A 12,965-nucleotide genomic window follows, 5' to 3' on the forward strand; every position below is an offset into this window, starting at 1 on the left:
TATAGTCAGGAAGCTAACTGGTTCCATTTAAGTGGTAATCTCTGTTTCAATCTTAGTATAACCACTTCAGAAAGTGCTGATGTCACTTAAGTAAGCAAAAGGATGCCCACATTTAGACTTCTTCAAACTTGTATATCATTCCGTATGCAATATTTCCCTATTTCTACTATTCCTTTCAAGGTTGAGGACATACAAAATGTCACAGGAAGGAGGTCAAGAATTGTTTTGCAGCCTTGGTGGAGGTTCCCCAATCCTTTTTTCCATTTAGGTTTTCCAAGGAAAATATGTAAATTGTTTACCCTCCCTAACTGGAAACAGGGCAGCATGCCATGAAGAAGTAACACGCTGCTTCATTTATTTTTTTTTATCATTATTGTTCAGATTATTACAGTTGTCCCTCTTTTTCCTCCATAGCTCCCCTCCACCCAGTTCCCACCCCACCTTCTGCCCTTACCCCGACACTGTCCTCATCCATAGGTGTACGATTTTTGTCCAGTCTCCTCCCACGCTCCCCACACCCCCCACATCCCTTTCCCCGGCAAGAATTTTCAGTCCACCCCCTCTCTATGCCCAATTTTATATTATATTCACCAGTTTACTCTGATCAGATTTTTTACTCACTTGATTTTTAGATTCACTTGTTGATAGACATGTATTTGTTGTTCATAATTTTTATCTTTACCTTTACTTCTTCCTCTTCTTAAAGAATACCTTTCGGCATTTCATATAAAATAATATGGAATGCTTCACGAATTTGCATGTCATCCTTGTGCAGGGGCCATGCTAATCTTCTCTATATCGTTCCAATTTTAGTACATGTGGTGCCGAAACGAGCACAGTTCTCTTTCTTTTTTAATAAATATATGTATTATTTGGAAACATTAAGATCTAAGTATGTTTTTTAAAGAATGAATGAGTGCACTCTTTCATGAGCCAATAGTCTTCTTATTTTTTTTTAAGTTTATAATAGTCTTTATTATCCATGAGTGAGTGAGATCATGTGCTGTTTTTTCTTCATTGACTGGCTTATTTCACTTAGCATAATGCTCTCCAGTTCCATCCATGCCATTGCAAATGGTAAGAGTTCCTTCTTTTTTACAGCAGCATAGTATTCCATCATGTGATGTACCACAGTTCTCTAATCCATTCATCTACTAATGGACACTTGGACTGTTTCCAGATCTTAGCTATGTTGAATTGTGCTGCTTTGAACATATGGGTGCATATATCCTTTCTGATTGGTGTTTCTGATTTCTTGAGATATATTCCTAGAAGTGAGACCATAGCATCAAATGGGAGTTCCATTTTTAGTTTTTTGACGAAGGTCCAGACTGTCTTCCATCGTGGCTGCACCAGTCTGCATTCCCACCAGCAGTGCACGAGTGTTCCTTTCTCTCCACATCCTCTCCAGCACTTGTCGTTCGTTGATTTGTTGAAGATAGCCAGTCTGACAGGTGTGAGATGGTACCTCATTGTTATTTTGATTTGCATCTCTCCGATGATTAGTTACTTTAATTATCAGGTTAGCAGATTGCCTTCAGCCATTTTGCCAACAGCAGGGTAATATAATGCGGATTTTCAGCCCTGCTGTTTATCAAAGTTCATTAGCCCTGTATCAAAAAAAAAATAAAATATATATATATTTTACAGGCCCAGTGCACAAAAATTTGTGCACTCAGGGGAGAGAGGGTCCCTCAGCCCAGCCTGTGCCCTCTCGCAGTCTGGGACCCCTCAGGGGATGACCACCTTCTGGCTTAGGCCTGCTCCCTGGGGAATTGGGCCGAAGATGGCAATCAGACATTCCTCTGGCAGCCTGGCAGCCCTCGGGAGATGTCCACTTGCCAGCGGGGAGAAGACCTAAGCTTCAGTCAGACATCCTTAGCACTGCTGACGAGTCTGGAGAGCCTCCCTCCACCACTGCTGTAATGGCAGCCATCAGCCTGGCTTGTGGCTGAGCAGAGCTCCTCCCATGTGAGAGCGACCTGACTACCAGAGGGCAGCACCTGCATTGAGCGTCTGCCCCCTGGTGGTCAGTGTGTGTCATAGTGACCAGTCATCCTCAGTCTTTCTGCTGTTAGGGTCAGTTTGCATATTACTCTTTTACTATATAGGATAGAAGCCTGGTGCATGGGAGGGGGCCGGCTGGTTTTCCCTGAAGTGTGTTCCAGATCAGGGTGGGGTCCCCACTGTGGTTCCTGGCCAGCCTGGGTGAGGGGCTGATGGCTGTTTGCAGCTGGTCACACACTCTTCAGAGTAGGGGTCCCCACTGGGGTTCCTGACCAGTCTGGGTGAGGGGCTAAGGGCCGTTTTCAGGATGGCAGGCGACTGAAGCTCCCAGCCTCTTTTTTTTATTTTTTATTCTGGGATTTATTTACCTTCTATTGCTGTCACTGGAGCTGAGAGCCGGCTGCAGCTTGAGGCTATGGCTGGCTGAAAGCAGGTATCTGGGTTTGTTTAGCTTCTATAATTGCAACATTGTTGCATCTGGAGCTCAGAGCAGGGCTGCCGCAGGTGGGGAAACTTGGCTTCCTCCGTCACTGGAGCAACCAAGCCTCATGTTCACTTCAGCTGCGTGGCTTCCGGCAGGCATCTTGATTGGGAGTTAATTTGCATATCTCGCTGATTAGCCAATGGGAAGGGTAGTGAAGTTATGGTTAATTCCCATGTTTATCTATTATTAGATAGTATATATATATATACATATATAGGTATATATATATATATATATATATATATATATATATATATATATATAAATAAACACACACACACACACACACATACATCTATACACACACACACACACACACACATACACACAGACACATACTACTGTTGGTCTTTACCTCCAGCACTTAACTCTGAGGTTTGACAGTGTGATCAGTGCTTCTTTGTGTCTAGATGTCTTGTTGTTCATCAGTTAATGTTGTTCATTATATTCCACAAATGAGTGAGAATGTGATATTTATCATTCTCTGAGTGGCTTAATTTGCTTAGTGTAATGCTCTCCAAGTCCATCCATGCTGTTTCAAATTATAAGAGTTCATTCTTTGTTATAGCAGTAGAGTATTCCATTGTATAGATGTTCCACAGCTCATTCATCCGTGCATCTGCTAATGGGCACTGAGACAGTTTCCAAATCTTAGCTATTGTAAATTGGGCTGGTATGAACATACAGTTGCATATATCTTTCCTGATTGGTCTATCTCATTTCTTGGGATATATATGCCTAGAAGAGAGAATACTGGGTCAAATGGGAGCTCCATTTTTAATTTTTTGAGAAAACTCTACACGGTTTTCCACAGTGCTTGCATCAGTCTGCATTCCCACTAGCAGTGCACATGGATTCTTTTTTGTGTGGCTGTTTTCTTGGATCCAGGGCCTTAGGTATTACAGACTTTTGATCCCCAATACGAATTAGGCATAATGCAGTTCGAATAAGAGCACACATAGTTCAAGATGACAAGGTCACTTGTTTTCCTTGAGCCTGAGTTCAGAGAGTACCTTTTGATATTTTTATTATTTTTTTAATATTATATTTTATTATTATACCTGTCTTTGTTGTTTATTGTTACTGCATTAAGCATGCCTTTATTTTAAAGTCTATTTTGTCTGATGTGGGTATTGTTGCTTTTTCTCTGCATCCTCACCAGCACTTGTGGTTTGTTGATTTTTTTCTGACAGCTATTCTGACAGGTGTGGATTGGTAACTCATTGTCGTTTTGATTTGCATCTCTTGGACTGTTCGTGCCTTTGAGCATTTTTTTGTATGTCTCTTGGCCTTTTGTAGGTCCCCTTTTGAAAAGTGTTAATTTAGGTCCTTTGTTTTGATTGGATTGTTTATCTTCCTATTGTTAATTTGTGTGAGTTCCCTGAAATCTTTGGATATTCAACACTTATCCGAGATACCATTGGGAAATATGTTCTCCTATGCTGTGGGCTTTCTTATTGTTTTGTTCAGGATTTTGTTTGCTGTGCAAAAGATTTTTATTTTGATGTAGTCAATTTGTTTATTTTCCCCTTTGTGTGCATTGCCTTTGAAGCTGTATCGGTAAAGATATTGCGGAGACGTATCTGATATTTTGCTACATATGCAATCTTGTAAGATTTTTTATAGATTCTCATCTGATGTTTAAGTCCTTTATCCACTTTGAGTTTATTTTTGTGGATGGTGTAAGTTGGTGGTCCAGTTTCATTATTCTGCATGTATCTTTCTAATTTTCCTAACATTTATTGAAGAGAATATCTTGACTCCATTATATGGTCTTGCCTCCTTTGTAAATTAATAATAGAGCATAATGACTTGGGTCCACTTCGGGGTACTCTGTTCTGTTTCAGTGGAGTATATGTCTTTTCTAGTGGCAGTAGCAGGCAGTTTTGAGAATGGTGGCTTTATATTATAGCTTAATATCTGGTATTGTGTGCCTGCCAACTTTTTTCTTCTTCCTCAGATTGCTCAGGCTATTTTTACTCCATTTCAATTTTTGGAGGATTTTTTTCTGTGTCTGTGATATATTTTGTTGCTATAATAATGGAGATTACAATTAATCTATAGATTGCTTTCGGGAGTATGGACATGTTAATGATGTTAATTCTACCAACCCATCAACATGGTATATTAGTCCATTGGTTGATATGTTTATCTCCATTTCAATGGCCTGTAGTTTTCCAAGTGCAGTTCTTTTACTTTCTTTATGAGTCAATAAAAATGTACAGTTTTTAATTATAAACCTTGTTTTCTATCAAAATTACTTCACGCGTGAATTTTAGGACACCCTTTACTTAGGTGACTCCGGTGAAAGGGCCATTTGACCCACAAAGGGGTCGCAACCCACAGGTTGAGAACCGCTATTCTAAAATGTCAATTAAATCTAATGGATCCAGTGTGTCCTTTAGAGGCTCTGCATCCTTGTTATTTTTCCATATGGAAGATCTATCCAGAGAAGTCAGAGGGGTGATAAAAGTCCTTACTGTGACTGTCCTGTTGTCACACTCTCTGTAAAAGTCTTCTAGAATTTTTGTTAGTTTTGATTTTTTGTTTGTTTGTTTGAGATATATATATTGAGGTGCTCCTCTGTTGGGTGAATATATGTTTACTAGGATTATATTGTCTTGTTGGTTGGTCCCTTTAGTATCATGCAGTGACCTTTCTGTCTCTTGTGATGGCCTTTATTTTAAAGTCTATTTTGTCTGATACCCATATTGTTACTTCAGCCTTGTTTATTTTTTTCATTTCCATTTGCATGGAAATTTTTCCCATTCCTTCACTCTCATCCTGTGTGTGTCTTTTGTTTTGAGGTGGTGTTCCTGTAGAAAGCATATACTTGCATCATGTTTTTGTATCCATTTTGCTCCACTACACCTTTAGATTGGAGCATTGACCTATTTACATTTAGGGTTATTATTGATAGGTATTTATTTCTTTCCATTTCATTTCTGTGTGGCTAACTTTCTGACTCTGTTTCTCCTTCTCATTACAGCAATCTCTTTAGCATTTCTTGTAAAGCTGGCTTGGAGATGATGTACTCCTTCAGCCTTTTTCGGTCTAGGAAGCTCTGTATTTGACAGTCTATTTTGATTGAAAGAATTGCTGGATATAGTAATCTTGGCCTCAGATCCTTACTTTCCATTAACTTGAGTACTTCATGCCATCTTCTTCTGGCCTGTAGAGTTTCTGATGAGAGATCAGGAGTCAGCCTTATGGGAACTCCTTCATAGCTAACAGTTTTGTCTTGCTGCCTTGAAGATTCTCTCTTTGTCTTTAATTTTTGGCATTTAAATTATGATGTGTCTGGGCACGGGTTTGTTTGGGTACTTCTTCTTTGGGGTTCTCTTTGGCTCTTGATCTTGTGTGGGATTTTCCTTTACCAGGTTAGGTAAGTGTTCTGCCATTGTTTCTTCAAAGACCTCTATGCCTTTCTCTCCTCTGCCTCTTTTGTCACTCTCGCTATTCTAATACTGTTAGGTAAGTGGTCCTCCTGTTTGTTTGTTTTTTGTTTTTTTTTAAATCTTATTTTTTCTGTCTTTTTTTTTATTGGGTGATATTTTTAACTTTGTTCTAATTCAGTGATTGATCCTCAGCTTTCCCTAATATCTGCCTATTCCTTCCAATGTGTTCTTTATTTGTGTTATGTCATTTTATATCAAGGAATGTTCTTTTCATAGTCACTATATCTTTTTTCATGCTCTTGAGCTCTTTTACCCTCATAACTCTGAAGTCAGATTCAGATAAATGTCTGCTCTGTGCTTCATCTATCTCTATATCTGAAGAATTCTCTAGTTCTGTTATTGGGGGTTGTTTCTTTGTTTCCTCTTTCTGTCTTTCTGTCTGGGTTTGTGGTGAGGAGCTAGGTGGATCCTATATGCCTCTCAGTCTCTAGTGCAGGACATTGTTAAAGTATGTTTCTGACTAATTCGGTCAGGCAAAGACTCAAAGACTCCAGAGATCTCCTCTGTCTATAGACTGATAGGATTCAAACTTCACTTGCCTCCAAGGCAATGGTCATCAGCTGTGACAAGAGTTTGTTTCAACAGGGTGGGGCAGTTGCCTCAGCCTGGAGGTTAATTGTTATTTATAATCTCTTAACTGCCCTCAGGGCACGGTGTTTACCAGTAGTGTGTGTTAATTGTGTCCCCTCCAGGAAAAGCAAATGTCTGCATGGGAGAGATTTTCTCTGCTGCATGAGGAAATGACTTCTCCCAGGAACTTGAAGTGTTTGTCTTCTGAGCTGGTAACCTTGACTCCCAGTTCTGGCTTTTTCCCTCACAGCTCCAGTCCACTTCACCCTCCCTTTGCCAGGGCACAAGGTGTGTGGCTCCACAGGGAAGTTTGTGTGTTGGCCCTTTAAGAGGATGCCTGAATTTCCAGTTGTCTCTCCCTGGCAGACAGTGCCCTGCTGCTATTCACATCCACAGGTTATATGGGTACCCTCCTCAGTTCTGGTGCTCTCTGCTAGGAGGCGCAGCTTGGGGATTAGACCCAGAGTTCTCAGTGGCAGTCCTCCACAGCTGAGATATCTCTCTGAGACTTCAGTTGCTGTCTGTGGGTGTCAGGCCCGCCCCCTTCCAGCCTCCTCTCCTCCTACCAGTGTCTACGTGGCCTCCACCTTCGGTCCTCGGGTGTCAGGGTTCTCTCCTGTGAGTTTTCCATTGATTATTCAGGAAGTTGTTCTGTATTTTAGTTGGAATATCAGTTTGTTCCTGGGAGCATGTCCCTGCAGCATACACTTATTCTGCCACCATTCTTTTTAAAAATATTTTTATTTATCTCAGAGAGAAACGGAGAGCAAGTGAGAGTTAGAAACATCAGTGATGAGAGAGATTCATTGATCAGCTTCCTCTTGCATTCCCCAGACTGGTGATTTATTCCACTCCCAGGTAAGTGCCCTTGACCTGAATCAAATCTGGGCCCTTCAGTCTGAAGGCCAGTGATCTGTCCACTGTTCCAAATTGGCTAGGGTTCTGCCACCTTTTTCAATCTTCTTCAGAATCCCTCTGCATTGTAAAGTCCCTGCTAACATTCTTGTCCAATAGGCTTCTCTTCCATGTGGTTTCAGGATGGAGTTGTGCATGAAGGCCCTAATGTCCTGTGAGTGCACATTCTGATCAATAGCACCATCAGGAAATGTGCATTGAGGCATGCTCAGTAGGCATATAGTAACATAAACCTGCCATGTCTCTTACTGTTTCTGTCTCTGTTTGGATCATGATGGATCCCAACTAAGGCTCTTGTTTCAAGTAGGGTTTGGCAGGATATACTCTTCATTTCAACACGTGTTCTTCTGAGAAACTTTGGTAATGGTGCCCTATTCTAAAATGTATTAGGCCATTCAATTATAAGGCCAGATCTTTTTATAAAGACAAGGCATTTATTTTTATTGAATGATAATTCTAAGAAACACATCTAATCTAATAAAAGATAAACATGGTAATTGGTGTACGACCGCTACCCTTCCCATTGGCTAATCAGGGCAATATGCAAATTAACTATCAGCCAAGATGGCGGCCGGCAGCCAGGCAGCTTGAACCTAACATGAGGCTTGCTTGCTTCAGTGACGGAGGACTCCAACGTTCCCCGCCGGCTGCTGCAGGCCTCTGAGCCTGCAGTTTCAAACATTGTAACAAATATAGACACTAAACAAGACCTCAGCCAGCTGGGATCTCAGAGCTGGGGTTGATACAGAGTTTTGAGAACTAAAACAAACCAGATACCTGCTTTCAGGAGCAGAGGCCTAAGAGCTGGAGCCTCAGAGCTAAAGCTGGCCCAGAATTAGGAAAAGAAAAAAGGAGCAGTTGGGAGCTTCAGTCCCAGCCTGAAAACAGCCCTCAGCCCCTCACCCAGACTGGCCAGGCACCCCAGTGGGGACCCCCACCCTGATGGGTGTGTGACCAGCTGCAAACATCCCCTCATCCAGGCTGGCCAGGCACCCCAGTGGAGACCCCCACCCTGATCCAGAACACTCTTCAGGGCAAACCAGCCAGCCCCACCCATGAACCAGTTCTCTATTCTATATAGTAAAAGGATAATATGCCTCCCAGCACCAGGATCAGCGGAGCCGAGGGGCCTCCCTGCACCAGGATCAGCGTGACAGGGGGCAGCGCCCAAACCCCCTGATTGCCCTTCTCTGTGGGTGATAGAGGGCGGCGCCCCAACCCCACTGGGCCCTGCTCTGTGTGTGATGGGGTAGAGTCATAACCTCCCCATCGGCCCTGCCCTGAGTGTGACAGTGGTGGCGCCCCAACCCCCCTGATCGGCCCTGCTCTGTGGGTGATAGAGAGTGGCGCCCCAATCCCCTGATCCGCCCTGCTCTGTGTGTAACAGGGGGTGTTGTGCCAACTCCCCTATCGGCCCTACTCTTTTAGTGACAGGGTGATGCTCCCCAACCCCCTGATGGGCCCTGCTCTGTGCGTGACAGGTGGGGGGGGGCGAGCTCCCCAACCCCCTGATCAGCCCTGCTCTGTGCGTGACAGGGGACAGTGCCCCAACCCTCTGATCGGCCCTGCTCTATGCATGACAAGGGTTGGTGCCACCACCTCCCCATCGACCCTGCCTTGAGTGTGACAGGGGACGGTGCCCCAACCCCCCAATTGGCCCTACTCTGAGCATGACTGAGGGTGGCATCGCAACCTCCCAGTCCGCCCTGCTCTGTGCATGACAGGGGGTGGTGCCCCAAATCCCAGTGGGCCCTGCTCTGAGCCCAACCAGGGGCTGCACCGAGAGATTGGGCCTGCCCTCTGCCACCCGGGAGCAGGCCTAAGCCAGCAGGTCGTTATCTCCCAAGGGGTCCCAGACTGTGAGAGGGCACAGGCCAGGCTGAGGCCCCCCCTCCCCCCCCCGGCCTGAGTGCACAAATTTTTGTGCACCGGGCCTCTAATAAGTATATAAAGATATACTTTGTGCTTCCAACAATCATATACGTATTGAGGAAATGTGGAGACCAAATAACTACAACTGAATCAATAGGATGCAATTACTGTAGTTCCTCGCATTACATTGTTGACACGTTCCTGAAGTGGGATGTAATGCAATATTCGCGTAAGTCAGAACCCATCTACATAAGCACGTATGTCACTCACATGGAGTACACATACACAGCAGTAATGGCGTGAAACAGTAAAAAAAAAAAAAAAAAAAAAAAATTAAAAGAAAGATAACAATTCCTGACCTTTACTTGTGGTAAATGAATAATAATAATAAAAAAAAAAACCATGAAGCATATATGTACATACGTAGAAATGATCAAACTTTTTTAAAAAATAAATAAATGGGGTATGAAGACGTATCCAGAACCTATGTATTTTGAGTCCAACATAACCCAAGGAATGTCTACATTATCTCAACAGGCTGAAAAGTGACCAATGTGGATTCAGATGGTCTGTTTTTAATGAAAACAAGGTTGGGAAGGCACACTTCAAAGAGTCAGGCATTGCAAGTTCCAAATCAGAGCGTGCACATCGTTGTGAAGAAATAAGGTAAAAGTGACTTATTCATATTAGTAAAGAGATGTTTTAAAATCTAACACTGAGACCCTCACTATAATTTATGTTGGAAAATTGAAAGTATTGATAGCATCAGTGTAGTTAAGAAGAATATGCCTCTGCACTTGAATATAGACAAGCAGCCTGCCCATTTCAATTTTGGATGAGCTAGTGAGCAAAGAAAATTAGTGAAAGGCTCATTTAGTGGCATTAGTGGAAAGAATTAGCACTGAAACATAGTACTGTTTGTGGGAGATGTAATATTTCTCATATTTTGAAGGAGATTAGTGCCCTTCATATAAGCCATTAAATAATACCACTAAAGAGCAGTAAAATCTCAATGGCCATCATTACCAAAATTCAGGTTATACCTTTAAATTATTCAGCATTAGAAGAGAACCATGCTAAATCGGTGATAAATAATAAAATGACTAGAGGCCCGGTGAACGAAATTCAAGCGCTGGTGGCGTCCCACAGCCTGGCCTGCGCCCTCACGCAATCTGGGACCCCTTGGGAGATGTGGGACTGCCAGGTTAGGTCTGACACCTCCTGAGGGATGTAGCGGTGCACAAAACGGCAGGCAGCCGGGCAGGAGCCCAAGCTGGAGCCAGGTGCTGTGTTCCCGCTCATCCAGGCCCCACTCCACCTGCCACCACTGGTTCGTAGCCTTGTCACATAGGCAGCAGAGGCTCAGGCTGTCACAGCTGCACTTTCCAGCCTTTAGCCCGGCTTCTGGCTGAGTGATGCTCTCGCTGTGGGAGAGCCTTGACCACCTGGGGGAAGCTCCTGTGTTGAGCGTCTGCGTCCTGGTGGTCGGTGTGCATCGTACCAACCACTCATAATGTCGCTTATGCCTATATATATATATATATATATATATATATATATATATATATATATACTAGAGGCCCGGTGCACAAAAATTTGTGCACTCGGGTGGGTCCCTCAGCCCGCCCTGTGCCCTCTCGCAATCTGGGGCCCCTTGAGGGCCCCTTCCCCTGGCTGCTGGCACCAGTTTTCCTCCGGCGCCTGGAACCCAGGCCTTCCCTCTTCGCCAGGAGGGGCGCGCACAGTGGGCTAGGGACTTAGCTCTTTTAAAAATACTTCTGAATGTTTGGTAAATAACCCTGTAGGAATCTCCTTTCTGAAACATGTTGGTTGTTAAGGGCTGATTTGGGTAATCAACAAAATGTATGTTAGAATCCTAATCTCCAGAACCTCAGAATGTACCTGTGTATAGAGATAAGATCTTTAAAGAGGGGATTAGATTAAATTGAGGCAGTTCTAGTGGGACCCTTAGCCCATCTCACTGAAGTCCTTATAAGAAGAGGAATGTTGGGGCCCTGCCTCAGTAGGTCCGGGGGTTCCCAAAGGTGTGGATGGAGTCGGCGACAAAGGAATGACACAGAGGCAGCATTCAGGTGATCATCATATCCAGGTTCTCTTTTTATTGTCCTGTTACATCTATATTTATACTATTTGATCCTAAAAGCATGCCTCTATAAGCTTTTTTTTGCCAAGGAGAGCATGGGGTCTGTTTATTGGGGGGTCAGTCAAAGGGGGAGCTGGCTAGGGTGGGGTAGGGCAGCTACTTGTCTGGCCCCCAGAAACCCAACTTGAGTCCAAAGCCTTGACCGCTTTGAAGCCAAAGTCTTCCTCCACCTTTATCTGCATGGGGGCCAGCTCCAGAGTCAGCGGGACTCACGCCTGGCCCCCTTCCGGTGGCACTCGCCACCTCTTCCAACCCCTGGGCCCCTCGCCAGGGGCCAGGCTGCTGGCTTCTGCAGGCGCTGGCGTCCTCCTGGGCGGGGACAGCCCCTCTTTCTCTGGAGGCTGGTTCTCAGCGTTGCCTGGGGTGGGGGCATCTGTGCCCTGGCTGCCCTCATCCTCCAGTAAGATGGTGAACTGGCTGGCCCAGTAGTTGTCACCGTAGGAGTCCAGCACCTTCATGAGGAACCTCCTCTCCTGCTGGAGTCTCCATGTTATCCTCTATATCTGATGGAGCCTGTCCAGGACCCACTCCTTCGCCTGCTCAATCTCCCTGCAGCGCCTGGTACTTCCTGCGATTAAGTTCCCTTTGGCGCCGCTGTTGCCAGCCTCAGGCTGCCTCCTCCTCTTCCTCTAGCTCCTGGAGGCTGGAGCTGCCCAGACCCCCAGACAGGAACTCCACTTCGGTCTCAAGCTCGCTCTCCAGGATGTGACCACCTTCAGCAGAGGCAGCGCCAGCTCCCAGCCAGGAGGTGCTGAGAACTCCTCAAAGCCCACGGCTGCCATGGACCCCTCTCTCTGCTCCAGCTCCATTTCTCCCTGGCTCCAGGCGCAGAACTTCCAACCTTGCAAGCCTCTAGTTTAAAGTGGCTTGCAAAACTACAGCCCATTGGATTTCACAGCCAGGCACCCAGGTCCGGCTGCTAAGCCTCCTGTGAGTTGTAGTTCTCTATTTCCAGCTTGCCTCCCTGCCCCACCCCCACCCCAGTCCCAACTGAAAGGCCCTGCTGGCTGGACTAACCCTGTGGCCAGGCATCTGAGTCACCTCGGGTCTTTATTCCTGCCCCGACACCACGCCATCTGGCCATGGAGACTCTCCTCTTGGGAGGCCCCTGGGTCTCCTTCTGGGTCTCCTTCTCGGGCCTGGCTGCATCGCCCCCGAACCGGATGGCGTGCCCCAGCTGCTACACAGCCCCGGGCCCTGGGTCTCCTCAGCCTGGGCACCGGATCCTGTGCCCCAGCTGCAACGCAGCTCTGGGTCCTGGGTCTCCTCAGCCTGGGCACCGGATTTCTGACCCAGCAGCGATGTAGCCCCAGCACCTGGGTCGCCTTCTGGGTCTCTTGCTGGGGCCTGGCTGCTTCGCCCCTGGGGTCCAAATGGTGTCCCCAGGCAGCTATGCAGCCTGGCCTCTGGCCCCGCCTCTGGGTGTTCTCCCATCACTGGTGATCAGTGATCTGAGAAGCCACGCTGGGCAGGGAAGAGGCAGACATCTGCCTCT

At 45.5% G+C, this 12,965-nt stretch overlaps 1 pseudogene across 1 annotated transcript; it reads right to left on the reverse strand.

Annotated features, from left to right (window-relative positions):
• Positions 1 to 11,679: 11,679 nt before the first annotated feature.
• LOC308512492 (TCF3 fusion partner-like) lies at positions 11,680 to 12,252 on the reverse strand (annotated as a pseudogene). Its single transcript has one exon. The product of its transcript is annotated as a TCF3 fusion partner-like (transcript).
• Positions 12,253 to 12,965: the final 713 nt, after the last annotated feature.

The sequence above is a fragment of the Myotis nattereri genome, assembly GCF_964212035.1.
Source record: "Myotis nattereri genome assembly, chromosome: Y".
In the NCBI taxonomy this organism is placed as follows: Eukaryota; Metazoa; Chordata; class Mammalia; order Chiroptera; family Vespertilionidae; genus Myotis; species Myotis nattereri.